Here is a 14,687-nt window from a genome sequence, read left to right on the forward strand (position 1 = left end):
AGAATGCTCTGAATTTAAAATGCTCCTTAACATCTGTTCAACAATTTTTAAAAGTCTCAGGAAGCCAATTCTTTAGCTGCTCTAATTTCATGTGCTATTTTCATTAATAAGAAGAAAAGATGCCTTTGAATCGATAGTGAAATGAAATGACAAAACAGGGTGGTAAAAATATTTGGTGTGCGTGTTGGGGTTAGAAGTTTGTCAAAATTTCATTTGAATACACTTCCTTTCCACTGTAAGTGTAGAACATTCAGTAGACTATGTTTCTAAAGAGTGTGTATGTTACTGTAGGTTACTATGGAGGTCAAGGCCTGTTTGATATTCAAAAAGGATGCCAGAGATCCTCATCTTGGGAATTTTGAACTGTTTCCATCAGGTGTTTTTCACAGACTGCACATTAACTGGGGGAACCAAAAGGTTGATGTGGGAGGGTCTGTTCTACTGACCTGCTCCTGGAGTGAACATCACATACCACACACTCTTAAATGGATCTTCAGAGAGAAAGAAATCTACCCCACTGACCAGACTCAGGGTTACACAGGCAAAGTTCAGCATCTTAAAGATTCTCCAGGAAATATCTCTCTACTTATATCACCCCCGACTGAGGAGGATGGGGGAGTGTCCACAGTGTAAACACTGCAGTCCACTTCCTCCCACTGACTGGACTCTGGCTGTCAGGTGTTTCCCTCTGACTCATATTGTCTTTATCACTCCAGGACGACACTGCCATCCTGTGGGAGAAACTGACTTGGAGAACCAAGATGGATGATGCTTGTCCACAAACTCTACTACACCGTACAGTCTCAACATGCCTAATTCCTACTTCTTTGTGTTATATTCTGTGCAGATGACTTTTTGACTGGGACAGATGTATAGAGAATAACATTTTTCTCATTCAGTGTTTTTGTTTCAATCTTTCCAAGAGATGACATGGGGGTTTAATCATGAAGTTTGCACCTTGAGATGTAGATATCAGTAAAAGGACTGAATGAGGACGGACTTTAGTAGAACATGTGTGTGTATGTGTGTGTGCCAATTCTGCCCCAGCTAGACACATCACAGATAGTGATGCCCAACAGATAGTGGGATATCCAACTGCTGTCAGTGAACTGCACTCTACACACATTCTGCTGTCAAACTGCACCACGCACACCTTCATGATGTACTTGTTTATTAGTGGGTGTAAACAGAAAACACAACTCTCTGTCCTGCTCTTTATTTATCAAACAGCAATAGACTCTCACAGTGGAAGTGATGCGTACAGACAACGGACGGCATTTGACTTTAAAAGGCATGATTAATAACAGAAAACATATGCTGCTATTTAAAGGTCAAATATCAAAAAATCCTTCAATAGAGATATACACATACAATGCAGAAAAACTATTCCTTGAGAAAAATACCATAATGTAATAATAAAACGCAATACATTTTTTACAGACTCATAGAGCAAAATGATGCTTGTAGGAGTCAGAATTTAGTTCTAGATTAACAATATTTAAATTGACATTTGCAGCATTTAACATGTTGATTTAGCAGTTAGCCTCTTTTCTCAAGTGCACCAAAAACAAACAAACAAAACCCCCACAAGTTCTCTGGTTCTATATTTTTTCAATCTTAGTCCTGCCTCTACAAGTCCTACTTTATGCTAGTATCTAATTAGCAATTAGCAAGTAATTAGCACTGGTTCATCTCTATCGGACCGAACTACTGCACATTATTTCAGTGCCACTTAATGGGACAGGTTAGCGAAGAATCATATTTACTTTATTTTCCCTTAACCCAGGTGGACAAGACATGGTTGGAGTAAACTAAAGGAGCACATTTTGCTCCTTTAATTTAGAACAAAAGCTGCTAATGTTGCTAACAGACCATGCTTTTACTCAATAAATGTACACAATGTGATTTTAGACATTTATTAGACTTTTCAATATTACTTTATTCATGTATTTCACTACTTTGGTAAACTTATTTCAATCACCAAAACAGGTCCACATGAGTAAAGGTACTTTTTCACATGAGATGAAAAATTTCCATATTCCATACCTTGCTTTATACAGTGATCTATGTCACATTCTACCTCAATAGGAAGATAGCTGAGATTGTTCTGAACACAGTGATATCAAACATGTAAGTACCTTTAAGGTGAATTTAAGAAAATAAGCAGAACAGACATTGCTCTGAGCCTTCAGATGGTTAAATGTCAGTGGTACACCAAAATCTGTGAGCACCGAATTTTGTTACTGTAGAGCCTGCAACACACAGATCACCATTTCTGACGGCTGTTGTAAGAATATGTGACCACACCGTACTGTCATAAAAAAATGAGTTAAACACCAATCATGTATTTTAGGTGTTGTGATTTTTGATGGCTGGGTGCTGCTGCTCTCTGCTGATCCCAGATATAAATAACTTTGTGTAAATGAATGTATGAGGATGACAACATCTGTAGAGAGAAGGTAACACTCACCATCAGCAGCGTGGAGCACAAGGAGCAGATAAACACACACCTGCATTCTTACTGAGTTACACACACACACACACACACACACACACACACACAGCAGGACTGCTGCTACACACCGTACACACTCTTCAAAACTACAGTCTAGTGAATAATCTGACAGCTACACTTACAGTGGAGAGGAACTGTATTCAAATGAAGACATTCTGATAAATCTCTAACACACAGACTTGTTCAGGTCAGTGGGTACAGCTGATCAGATGTGTGTGGCAGGTCTGTTAAACAGGTGTGTAGGTCTGTAGCTGGTCTGTTGATTTCTCTTGGTTTTCTTCTCTACTGCAGACTAGCTGTTCCATCTCCACCAGCAGTGTTATAGTGAACTCTGCTCATTTCTGACACTGAAGCAGGTCACATGAACAAGAACAACTCAGTTCATTCAGGATCTGACTCACACATGGTAAAATGGATGTTAATGGGCACAATGAGAAAACAATCTGATTATAACAGCTTGCTAATGAGATTTTTACCTTTGTTTCTCTTGGTGTAATAAACCACAGCCACGATAATGTGGAGGAAGATCACAGTGACCAAAGCAAAGGGGATGTAGGGCAGAGTCTGAGGAGAGACTGTAACAACACAACAAACACTGACCCCAGTCTTACACAGCAGCAGAATACATTTATTTAACGCAGCTGTGAACTGTTTACTCTTCCAAACACTCCCTCTTAATCTAAATGTTAAACTAAACTAAATGTCATTTACTACTATTATTATTATCGTTAGTAGTAGTAGTATTCGTAGTAGTAGTATATAGTGGGGAATCATTTTATGGAGTTGATGGGAGAATATTATTAAACAAAAGCATCTTAAATTTAGTGGTAGTTGATGAACAGAATGAATGTGGGGCCTCTGCAAGAATAGAAAAGTATGATGAGTTGAAAGTACTGAAGGTTCTGTGCTTTCATGCATTTTACATGTTTACATTTATATTTTGTACTACAGAACTGATAAATGTACAGTTTGTAAAAGCAGAAGTGTTCGATTCGCTGTGTGTCAGTGGTGGGTAATACAGCGACTAAGTGTGAGGTTACAGGCTCTGGAGGTGCAGTGTCTGCTTCAGTCACTCACTCTGTTTCTGTGAGTGAATCAAACAGGAGCTCCTGGGTCGAGTCCAAATGGAACTGACAAGTCTTCACCTGAGCACCACCTGAGTGGGACAGCTGTCCCAAGGGTTTGTTAATCTCTCTCTCTCTCTCTCTCTCTCTCTCTCTCTCTCTCTCTCTCTCTCTCTCTCTCCATCTCTCCATCTCTCCCCAGCAGACATGCTCCCTCATTCCTGGCTTGGCCACCTCCTGTCACGTCTCTGTTGTACTGGGACTGTCATGACCTTTCATTGTTACCCTACCAATGCCAGTGTCTGTCTTTGTCTGTCCCCATTACTGTCTGTGTAACTGTCCCAATTACAGTTGTGGTTCCAGTTCCTGTTGTCCCGCCCCTGTCCAGCCCATCTCCCATTCTGATCCTGTAGAGGTTCCTGCACCTCCTCTCAGACGACCTCCAGTCCATCCCACTGTCCAGCCTGGAATCTTGTCCTCTCCTGTCCCTGAGTCCTGGTGTCAGTTTCCTTTCCAGCCTGCTGTCAGGTTTCTGGTTGCAGCACAGGGTCCTGTTTCCACCCCTCACCCAACAGACTTTTTTTCTCTTTTTCCAGATGTCCCTGTCAAGGTTTCTGTCCCCAGCCCAGACCCTGCCATGTTACACTGGCCTCGGGTTCGCTTGTCAGCTGGTACGCACGTCAGGAGCTGCACGTTGGGGTGGGGGCTACTGTAACACCCCTTCACCACCATCACACAGGGGTCCTGTGTCTCCCCTTTCACTTAGCTGCCCATAGGGTCTAGTCTCACCCTCATTATTTCCCATATAAAGCCTGAACCTTTCCAAACACTAATGTCAGTTATTTTGCCTTAATCGCATGTATTACTCTGTGTATGCAACGTTCACACGGTATGTTCATGCGTGCTTTCATTTTCATTTAAAACCACATCAAAGAATCACGCTTGCATCCTGCCCCACACTCGTTAAACCAATGCATGTTACCTCCATTGGTAGTTGATGGACTGAATGTCTTATAACCATTTGGAGACGTCACTGTAGTAGTAGGTTTAGTTGAAGCTGTTGGACTTGTTGTGTCAGTGTCCACTGGAGGAGGATTTACAGGTTTATATGGAGCCTCTGCAAGATTAGAAAAGTGTGATCAGTTATAAGTAATGAGGGTTCAGGGCTGTTATGTATTTAACATGTTTAGATTTTGTACTACAGAACTGATGTATGTACAGTTTGGCCAAGCAGATGTGTTCAGTTCTCTGTGTGTCAGCGGTGGTGATACATTGGCTATGTCTGAAGCTGCAGGGCTCTGTAGGTGCAGTGTGTCCTTCAGTAATTTTCTGAAAGTGAATGAATTAGGGGCTCCTGGGTCAAGTCTCTCTCTCTCTCTCTCTCTCTCTCTCTGTCTCTCCCTCTCTCTCAGTGCATTTCAGTTCAGTAAGCTTTACTGGCGTGACCATATACCACTATAGTATTGTAGTATTGCCAAAGTAGTATTACAACATGAACATTACACAACATTACAACCTTTGCAATTATGGAAATTAAGAATTCTGTTATGATAAAGAACTTGAAGAGAAACTGTAATTGGTCTGAAATAATAATAATTGGAAGAAGTAAAAGGGAAGAAGTGAAAAGAAAGGGAAGTAATAAATAGTTATTAATAATAAATAGGTAACTTTTATATACTGGGTAATATAGTGTGTGTGTGTGTGTGTGTGTGTGTGTGTGTGTGTGTGTGTGTGTTTGTGTGTGTGTGTGTGTGTGTGTGTGTGTGTGTGTGTGTGTGTGTGTGTGTATTTGGGTGGGTTAATCACTGTCCCTCATCTTATGGCAGGCAGATATGCATCACCCAGCTAAAGCGCTGCTTTCCTTCTTTTCGCCCAGTAGGATGGGCAGTTTGTCAGTGTTAAACAGACACTTAAAGTTGGGTGGATCGTCTTAGATTTTGTAAAGTAAATTTGCCGTATTTGGATGAATTTTTCACATTCAGTGAGGAAGTGCAGCTCTGTCTCTACAGTGTCATATTTACATTGCTGACAGAGTCTCTGTTCTCTGGGCAGCCATGACATTTATATCGGCTGGTCTGGACGGCCAGGCTGTGTTCTCTGAGTCTGGACTTTGTCAACGTGGTTCTGTGTTTAATGTCAGTCACTGTGTACAGGTCGTCTGCTACCGTGTACTGACGTTTTAGGGCCAGATAACGTTGCATTTTGCTTTGTGCTTGTGTTTGTGTTCCAGTGGGTGATGTAGTTTAGTTTGTGAAGTGTAATAATTTGGTTTGGTCTGATTGTTTGTACTTCAGACTGGTCCTGATGTGTTAGTGTGTGTTAATGAACTCAGTGTCAGCACCAGCTGTGAGAGGAGACTCTTCTCTCTGCTCTTCTTTTTTTTTTTTCTCTCTCTCCCTCTCTGCCTCTCTCCTTCTCTCTCTCTCTGCTTCTCTCCTTCTCTCTCTCTTTATGCAATAGTTTATGCTCCATCACATTTGATAAATATGAATGGTTGAGAAATATCTTGTATTTGTAGAGTCAGTGGTTCTAGCCCATCTGGTCTATTACACAGTTAGTGTTAACCATCCTCCAACTCCAGTCATGATCAGTGTCTGACCACTGAAACACTGCTGGCTGGATATCTTTCACTGTCAGAACACTCTCAGCCTACCAGTAGCACTGAATCCAGTAACACTGCTGTACCTGAACCACTCATACCAGTACAACACCCACTACCAAGCCTCCAGCACTGTAGTGGGATTGATGTGTGGAGAATGGTTCAGTATCCACATATACTGGGACATCTGTGGTCAGAAACTGACCAGTGATGTCCTGGGTGCAGGGTGACACACAAACTGTGTAAGACACCAGGTGGACACAGTCTGTAATTATACCTACACATTCACTTATTAGAGGTACTGAAAGTGTTCAGTGAGGGCAGGCGAAATGTATGGCAGTTGTGTTTAACTCTTCTGGTGACAGAGGGTGTCTGGTGACTAATATCTGAGGATAATTGGTCCACATGATAGATACATAAATATGTAATGGTGTTTCTCTACTTTTAAATATCCTGTTTAGTGTCCTGTTAGTAACATGTGATGTTGTTTCTTATAAAGTGTGTGGTGAATGTATTTATATTACATTTATGTGTAAAGTTCATGGTGGTCATGTACTAATATCTGACTAATATCTGAGGATAATGTGGTCCACATGTTAGATACATAAATATGTAATGGTGTTTCTGTATATTTAAATGTCCTGTTTTTGAATTTTAGTAATATCTGATGTATGTGTGTCTAATAAAGTGTGTGGAGAATGTATTTATATTACATTTATTTGTATGTTTAAAAAGTAAGTTCATGGTGGAGAGACTAACTCGACTTATGAGGTTTTCATTGGCATTAGGAATGCGGGTGCTAATAATGTTTTACATGTCTGATTATATTGATTATAGATTGTCTCTCTCCCCCTCTTCCCACCCTCCCTCCCTCCCTCGCTCCCTCGCTCCCTCCCTCCTTCTCTCCTTCTCTCCATCCCTCATTCTCTTTCTATTTCTTCCTTTCTCTCTCTCTCCCTCCCTCCCTCTCTGCCTTCCTCCCCTCCCTCCTTTTCTCTCTCCTTCTTCCCCTCTCTCTCCCTCCCTCCTTGTCTCTCTCACTTCCTTTCTTTCTCTCCCCATCTCTCTCTCCCTCTTTCTCTTTCTCCCCCTCTCTCTAGTGCAAATGAGAACAGTAGTAACTAAATAAGGAAACTAAACAAGTTGTGTGTAATATGGGTATATAACCGACTAGAACCTAAACAGGACAGAAGACAAGTCATTAACTACAGGCATGAAATACACATACAAACAGAAGATGTAACTAGAAACAGACAGAAGTAGAACTGCAGATCCTGCCGCTGGATAGATTTTTTGTTTTATGTAGTACAGCAGTTATTGGTACAGACCAGTCGCTATATGCAGTATGGCCCACCGCCTGCAGTTGAAGTGATTTTTTGTTTTGTAACCACGCCCCCATGATGGCACACACCTGCCCCTGGTTTAATGTTGTGTGTGTCTGTGTGTAGTTAAACCCCTGTTGGTGTGTGCATTAGTGTTGGTCATTGTTTATGTTGCTAGTCCTACGTGTATTCATGTTAAACGTATATGTGTTGCCGTCGTTAGTGTTCCTGCCAGTGTTGCGTGTATTCGTGTTATCCGTTTATGTTGTGCGAGTGCCGTAGTCGTAAGCGTTATGTGTTAATAAATGTCTGTCAAAGTCGAGGGAGTCTGTGCGTCCTGCTCCGCGCCCTGCGGCACTCCAGCTGTTACAGCAATCAAGTGGCACATACAACAAATGCTACAGATTCTTGAAGTGCTGATGTTTGTTCAGTTTTCCACCTGATCTCACTGAGTTTGTCTGTGTGTCTAGTGAGGGGTCTGGTGTTGTCTGTACAGGCAAAGGTCTGAGTAACAGAAATGATCCAGTTAGATTCCCATTCTAATTAGATTTCCAATCCCATCATGTATGAAGACTTAAGCGTCGGTCACATCTAATTGCCACCTCGAAAATTAGAATTCCAGAAAATTCTAATTTAAAGCGTCAACCCAAACAGCTATAAAATTAAGATAAAAAAGAGCAAAATTACAAGACTTTGTACATAAATGCTTCATGAACTACAAATTCCATAATGCCCTCATACAGGTAGCTGAGATATGTGTACACTGAGAGAGACTGAGCTACAACATCATTTGTCATGGCATATTATGTCATTTCAACCAAGAAAATCATAACATATTTATATGTGTACGCCAAACTCTCAACTATGAAGTCTTGTTCTTGTTTGCCACCAACTGCTGTGGTCATCTGTGGTCTCTTGCAGAGGTATTGTTATTCATCAATTGTTATTCAGGACAGTAAATCACTCTACCAGCTGTGGGTTCCTCTTGGATGTGCTATGACAGGGATGCTGCTCGTATGTGGTCACTCTTTGATTAGTCCGTGTTGTACAAACTATGCTGTTGATCAATCAAGATAAGACTAAAGAAATTCTGAACCATATGGAGTTAATGCTGAAGCAGAGCTGAGAGTGGAGCTGGAGCAGAGTTGGTGGACTGAAGACGTACATTTGGAGAAATCTCTCCCTTGTGTTTGTTCTCTCTCTCTCTCTCTCTCTCTCTCTCTCTCTCTCTCTCTCTCTCTCTCTCTCTCTCTTTCAGCAGACATGCTCTCCTGTTCCTGGCCACCCACTTCACCTTCTTTAATGTCCATGTTGTCTTTCTCTCAATCTGGCACTTAGGTAACATTTAGAAAGTATTTTCTGTGCCACATTTCTGTCACTTATTTACAGAGTTTCATTATAATATCTATTTTATTCTAATTGGTTTCATTATAATATCTATTTTATTCTAATTGGTTTCACTATAATATCTATTCTATTCTATTGTATATTTACTTCTCTTCTATTATGCTAATAACCCCTTGCTACACTGAACTCATGAAGCTTCAGCTCTCGGTGTAGTATTTGTAATGAGACTGATGGAGTCCAGACGCTCGCAGATGATGTTAATCACTGATAATTTATTAAGAGAGAGGAAATCCAAAGGTGTAGTCAGAATACTCTGCACTGGTGGACTGAGGCTGAGTGAAGAGCCAGCTATATTTTTCTATATATTTAGAGTGCTGACACCAGTTTCCTCTAAAGTATCCAATCTCTGCACTATAGGTTTAGTAGATCAAACCCTATGTTAGGCTGGCTGAACCGCTGACAAAGCATGTATTAAGGATGTATTAAGACTGAGGAATTTTAGAAAGGTAGTTATGCATATTCTCATAACACATGCTAGACAATGCAGTACAGCATTCTCTTCAGAATATAAATTGTAATTACAGGCATAATTTGGAATCAGATACATTTTGTAGTTTTATGTGCATTAAACCTTTGCCTGCACCTCTGCCTTTGGTTGTAGGTAAGTGGGACAGGGGTAAATAATTACAGTAACAGAAGTTATCTAAAATAAGAACACATTAGTGATTTTGATCCAGCTGGTCCACCTACATTAATGATCTGCACACTGTGCAGTTTTCAGAACGATAATGTAACGTGGAGGCAGACAGGACTTTACGCACATGTGTAAACGAAAGTTCTTCATTTGCAAAACAGGTGGACACAATGGCAAAATTAACCAAATGATGCAAATTAAACACTGATTAAATGGAACACCAAAAAGGGAGAAAAACGATACAGGAACTGTGCAGAAACAATAAAATTGTGATGTAACATTTTATACTATGGCATCGAAGCTTGTATCGCACTGTGTACTGAAGCTTGTATCAGTTACTATTACCACTAAAGTTAATATTACCATTAATATTACCACTAAAGTTACTAACAACACGTGACTAATGATGGTCGAAGCTTTAGACATCACTGAAGCACAGGATGAGGGTGAGACTGTTTCATAAGTTTGGCACTGTCCTATAACTTGGAAGCTTTTTCTTTTTACTAAAAAAAAAAAATGGAAATGCTAATTACAGAAGTCAAAAGTGAGTGTAAACGTTTCATAACGCCAACCTGTTGTTTTTTACATAAAAGGGAAACAATGATTTTAGACAAATAATTTCAGAATGTAATTACTAAACATCATTACTGATCATCCATTTTTTTTAATGACATATGAAGGCGGCGGAGTGTTGTAATAGTTTCTAATGCTGCGCAGTTTTGAATATATGGCTGCTATAAATTCTGAACACCACCAGGTGTCGCTGTTTTGTCACCAGCTTTCAATGCTCCCAAGCTTCGAATCCTTCAGCAGTACAATAAGGAAAAACCTCAAACGCTTCACAGGACTTCGTCTGCACATCATTACCAAGAAGGAAGTTAAACAGTAAACACTTGAATAACAAGCAGGCTAATAACGTTACCAAACAACAATAAACTCACGGGAGGACGAGAGAGCGCACATTCAAAGACCCACAAGCAAGACGATAAAACAAGGGATATTTATACAAAGATTAACGAATGCAAACTAGACAAAGATGAAAACAGTGACAGGAAAACCAAACGAGGGGTCGAAACAGAAAAACCAAAACAAAGAAGCAAGTGTGTTAAAAACCTGAGACATTCTTACTTGAACTGCCCAAGATATTTGTTACAATTAAAGGAGTATTTGACCATCACTGAACTAAATGTTACTGGTAATGTGCACAGATGACAGCACAACAACAAATATGACAGCAGAAAGTCTACAAGTAACTCAGACAACCAAGACTTTGCTAGTGTGGATACATAAGAAAACCTTGAAGCTGGATTTATCATTTGCAGTTGGATTTGGATCAAATACCGTGTTTTACCTTTAATGGTGAGTCTGATGTCTTTATAGTACTGGTTAAGATAACACCTGTAGACTCCCTCATCTTCTTCAGTCAGGTGTGATATGAGTAGAGAGAGATTTCCTGGAGAGTGAGCAGTACCCAGCTGAACTCTGTTTCTGTACTGTTCACACTCAGTGGTGATCACGTCCCATGAGTTTCTGTTTGTGTTGTGTTTCTTCCAGGTGAAACTCCCAGGTTTGGCGTGTGGGTCAGTACAGGAGCAGGGCAGCAGTACTGAGTCTCCTGTGTATGCAGTGATGTCGTCTGTCCTCAGATTCCCTACCAACATGCAGCCTGCAGAAACACACGGGATAAAGGCCTTCACTATTAAACATGGCTGCATATGTACATGTAAAATGATTATATATGACATACTCCATTATTATTATTATATATGACATACTCCATTATTATTATATATCACAAACTCCATTATTATTATATATGACATACTTAACTATTATATATGACATACTTAATTGCTCCAGGTCCAGTCACCTGATGGTACTGATGGTACCAGCCAACTGATGATGGTACTGGAAATCACTAAGAGATTTTCAAATAGATGGATGCATGACCATCAAGTTATAAGATGTAAATGTCTGCTTATAGATTGTCTCTCTCCCTCCCTTAAGTAACTAATTATCAATTAGCAAGTAATTAGCAGCGGTTCCGCTCTACCGGACTGAACCACAGCGCAGATTTCAGTGCCACTTAACGGGTCAGGTGAACGAAGAATCAAATTTACTTTATTTTCCCTTAACCCGGGTGGACAAGGCATGTTTGGAGTCCATATTTCGCTCCTTTAGAACAAAAAGCTGCTAACATTGCTAACAAACATTGGAAGCCAACAGCAACGATAGCTAATAGGATTTGTAAATAAGTCAGATATCGAGCTACATGTCCTCAAACCTCATCCAGGTCGCTTCCCGGTGACGTGTTTCTTCACTTGTCTAGTTCACAGTGAGTTATACGACACACCGACTAGTCTGGGAGACATTTATTAACACTTGGATGCGGTTTGACCGTCTTGAGAGAAGTCTGTGGGCATGTATTTACGAAGGCTATATTTGAGTTTCTGTTGACCTCCAGTGTTTGTTAGCAACGTTCGCATTTAACAGCTTTTGTTCTAAACTAAAGAGGCAAAATTTCTTGGTCGATAGACAGAATCTGGGGTAAGTGGTGAGCTGCTGCTCTCTGCTGCTCCCAGATATAAATGCCTTTGTGCAAATGAATGTATGAGGATGACAACACCTGTAGAGAAAAGGTAACACTCACCATCAGCAGCGTGGAGCACAAGGAGCAGATAAACACACACCTGCATTCTTACTGAGTTACACACACTACACACAGCTACAGCAGGACTGCTGATACACACCGTACACACTCTTCAATGCAGTCTACTGATTGATTTCACAAGAACACTTATAGTGGAGAGGAAGTGTATTCAGATGAAACTGACAAACTAACCACAACACACACACACACCTAATATAGAAATGCGGTAGGTTTTGTAAGTTGTCATGTGGTATGTCCTCTTTCTTCCTTATCAGTCAGTGATCTGTCAGATATTCTCACATTGTCAGTGAGGACGCTCTCATTCTTAGTTAAGTGGCTCCGTCCTTTGTCATAGAGACACGATGTAGAAGCTCAGGGGGTGAGACCCAACATAACCTCCCTCACTGCTGTTTGGTCAGTTCATTTCACTACGACACCCAAAGTACTTCAAAGGCTTATTAATGAAAACAGTGTTACGCTTCTTACCTGGAGTGAGGAACAGGTGCTACGGGCTAACCGCGATGCGTGGAGTAAACATGGAGTGACACACACACACACACACACACACTGTTGTGGGCAATCTGAAAGACTTTTATTCTCTCCTGGACCACTTCAAGCCATCATTGTACTTATACGTAAAGGAAACAGTAAAAAGTACCGTACAGCGTTACCAAAGAAAAAGGAGTGTTGAGAAGACGAACAGAAAGGTGACGGTTCTCCCCTCACACACACACACACACACACACTCTCTCAGTTACTCAATCTACATAACCATATAGCTCCCTCTTAAAGGCACAGTCTGCATATCAAAAGCCTTTTCTTGGTCCATGCAATAATGCACAGGCTAAAGGTATGGATTATGTATGTCAATAAAAAACACCAATTTTATAGAAGAAAATTGGACTTTTAAAAAATCATTTATCAGTCTTAATAAGAAATTTGTAATTTTGTAATCCCAGTGTTGCCATATGATTTACGTAAAATTGTAGCATGGGTCCACCTAGTGGTAAAACGTTAGATTGCAGTTTTTACTGGATTGTAACAATTGGTGGTTTGAATTTTTTTTTTACATGTAAACTCATAAGAACTCAGTTGATTATCCCACATTTTGACTCTATTCTCTTAATTATAAGTAAATACAGTGCCTATTCCTACAAAGGCATAATGATCTTTTGCACTAATGTAAATTGTACTGTACTGTTACCGCCAAGATTTATATATATTCAGGGAAACCACAAAGGTGTAGCGGAACTGAAGAAATTATGTGTGACCATGGGCTCACTCAGAGGCCTCACTCTCCTTACAGTTACTCTGTAACAAAAAGTCCCTTGTGCACAAAGGTATTATTAAGTAAAGCAAAGCACTTCTGAGAGAGTTCTGAAGTCCTAGACAGCCTGCCTGCTGCCCATGGTGCTGAAATTACAGTTAGTTTCAGCACCAAAGACAGCCACAAACAGAGCCATTTAGTAAATCTTAGTTCTTTTTTTGTTGTTCAGGTTGCTGTTCAGTTTCCATTTTTGTATGAAGGATTTACTAAAGATGCGTGCTAAACATATATTCAGTGCTAACATTTATCTCCAGTTGTCTCTCTCAACATCTCAATAAGCTTAATTCAGTGTTACACAATCAACACAACTCAGAGTTCTTATTCTATATGTTACATTCTACATAAAATTCACCAGGTTGCCTTTACATTATGTGATGTCATTAGTTTGATGTTAGATTATTAGTTATTATGTGTATGATGTCATATGCTGAGTTATCATTATTTTGATTCATATGGTTCCTCTTGCTAAAAAGGACACTCTGGGAGTAACATTAGCTAATGTTACCTTAAACAAAAATCAAGAGAATGCCAGATTGATCCTTCCCCAGAAAACTGTTGAAGCTAAAATTGTCCTGGGGAAATGTTCCTGTGGGTTGTGGCTGTGAATTATAAAAAACGACAAACAGTTCACAGTGTGAACCTTCATGATGGAAAAAAAAATTCCTACTTAGTGTCATCAAGGAATGTTTTACAATGTAAGTAGATTTTCCAACAGTTAACTAAATGGTGAAGTGTGTGACAGGAAGTTAATGTTTATAATCTCTCTTACATTATCCTAGGGGGAAATATAAACATGCTGTGACACTTCAATTAAGTAGTATTAAGGCACACCTCAAATCCACCATATGTACCTCATCTCCATCAGGTGGACCTCCACCAGGCAGACCTCATCTTCACCAGGTACACCATATCTCCACCAGGCAGAATTTAACTCCAACAGGTAGGCATCAGCTCCACCAGGCACTCCTCAGCTCTACTGGGAGGTCCTCGATATTGATGAGCAAGACACTGCAGCAGCTGTTTTCACCACAGTTAATGCTGTGTTCCACTGAATAAATGATGATTTGATAATTATTACAGTCTGTAATATGTAAAGTAGAGTCACATGTAACATTAGCATTCCTGCTCAAATTCTTAATCAATCATTTCCTACATGTATCACTGAGTCC

At 40.2% G+C, this 14,687-nt stretch overlaps 1 long non-coding RNA gene across 1 annotated transcript; it reads right to left on the reverse strand.

The window, feature by feature from the left end:
* Positions 1-1,567: 1,567 nt before the first annotated feature.
* LOC145660311 (uncharacterized) lies at positions 1,568-4,692 on the reverse strand. Its single transcript, XR_014126562.1, has 3 exons — positions 4,562-4,692; positions 2,992-3,090; positions 1,568-2,862 (listed from the first exon to the last, which is right to left on the reverse strand). It is a non-coding gene; the product is annotated as an uncharacterized LOC145660311 (long non-coding RNA).
* Between the last annotated feature and the right edge of the window lie 9,995 nt (positions 4,693-14,687).

Source organism: Electrophorus electricus, chromosome 2 (assembly GCF_041902795.1).
Source record: "Electrophorus electricus isolate QZ-2024a chromosome 2, ASM4190279v1, whole genome shotgun sequence".
Lineage (NCBI taxonomy): Eukaryota > Metazoa > Chordata > Actinopteri > Gymnotiformes > Gymnotidae > Electrophorus > Electrophorus electricus.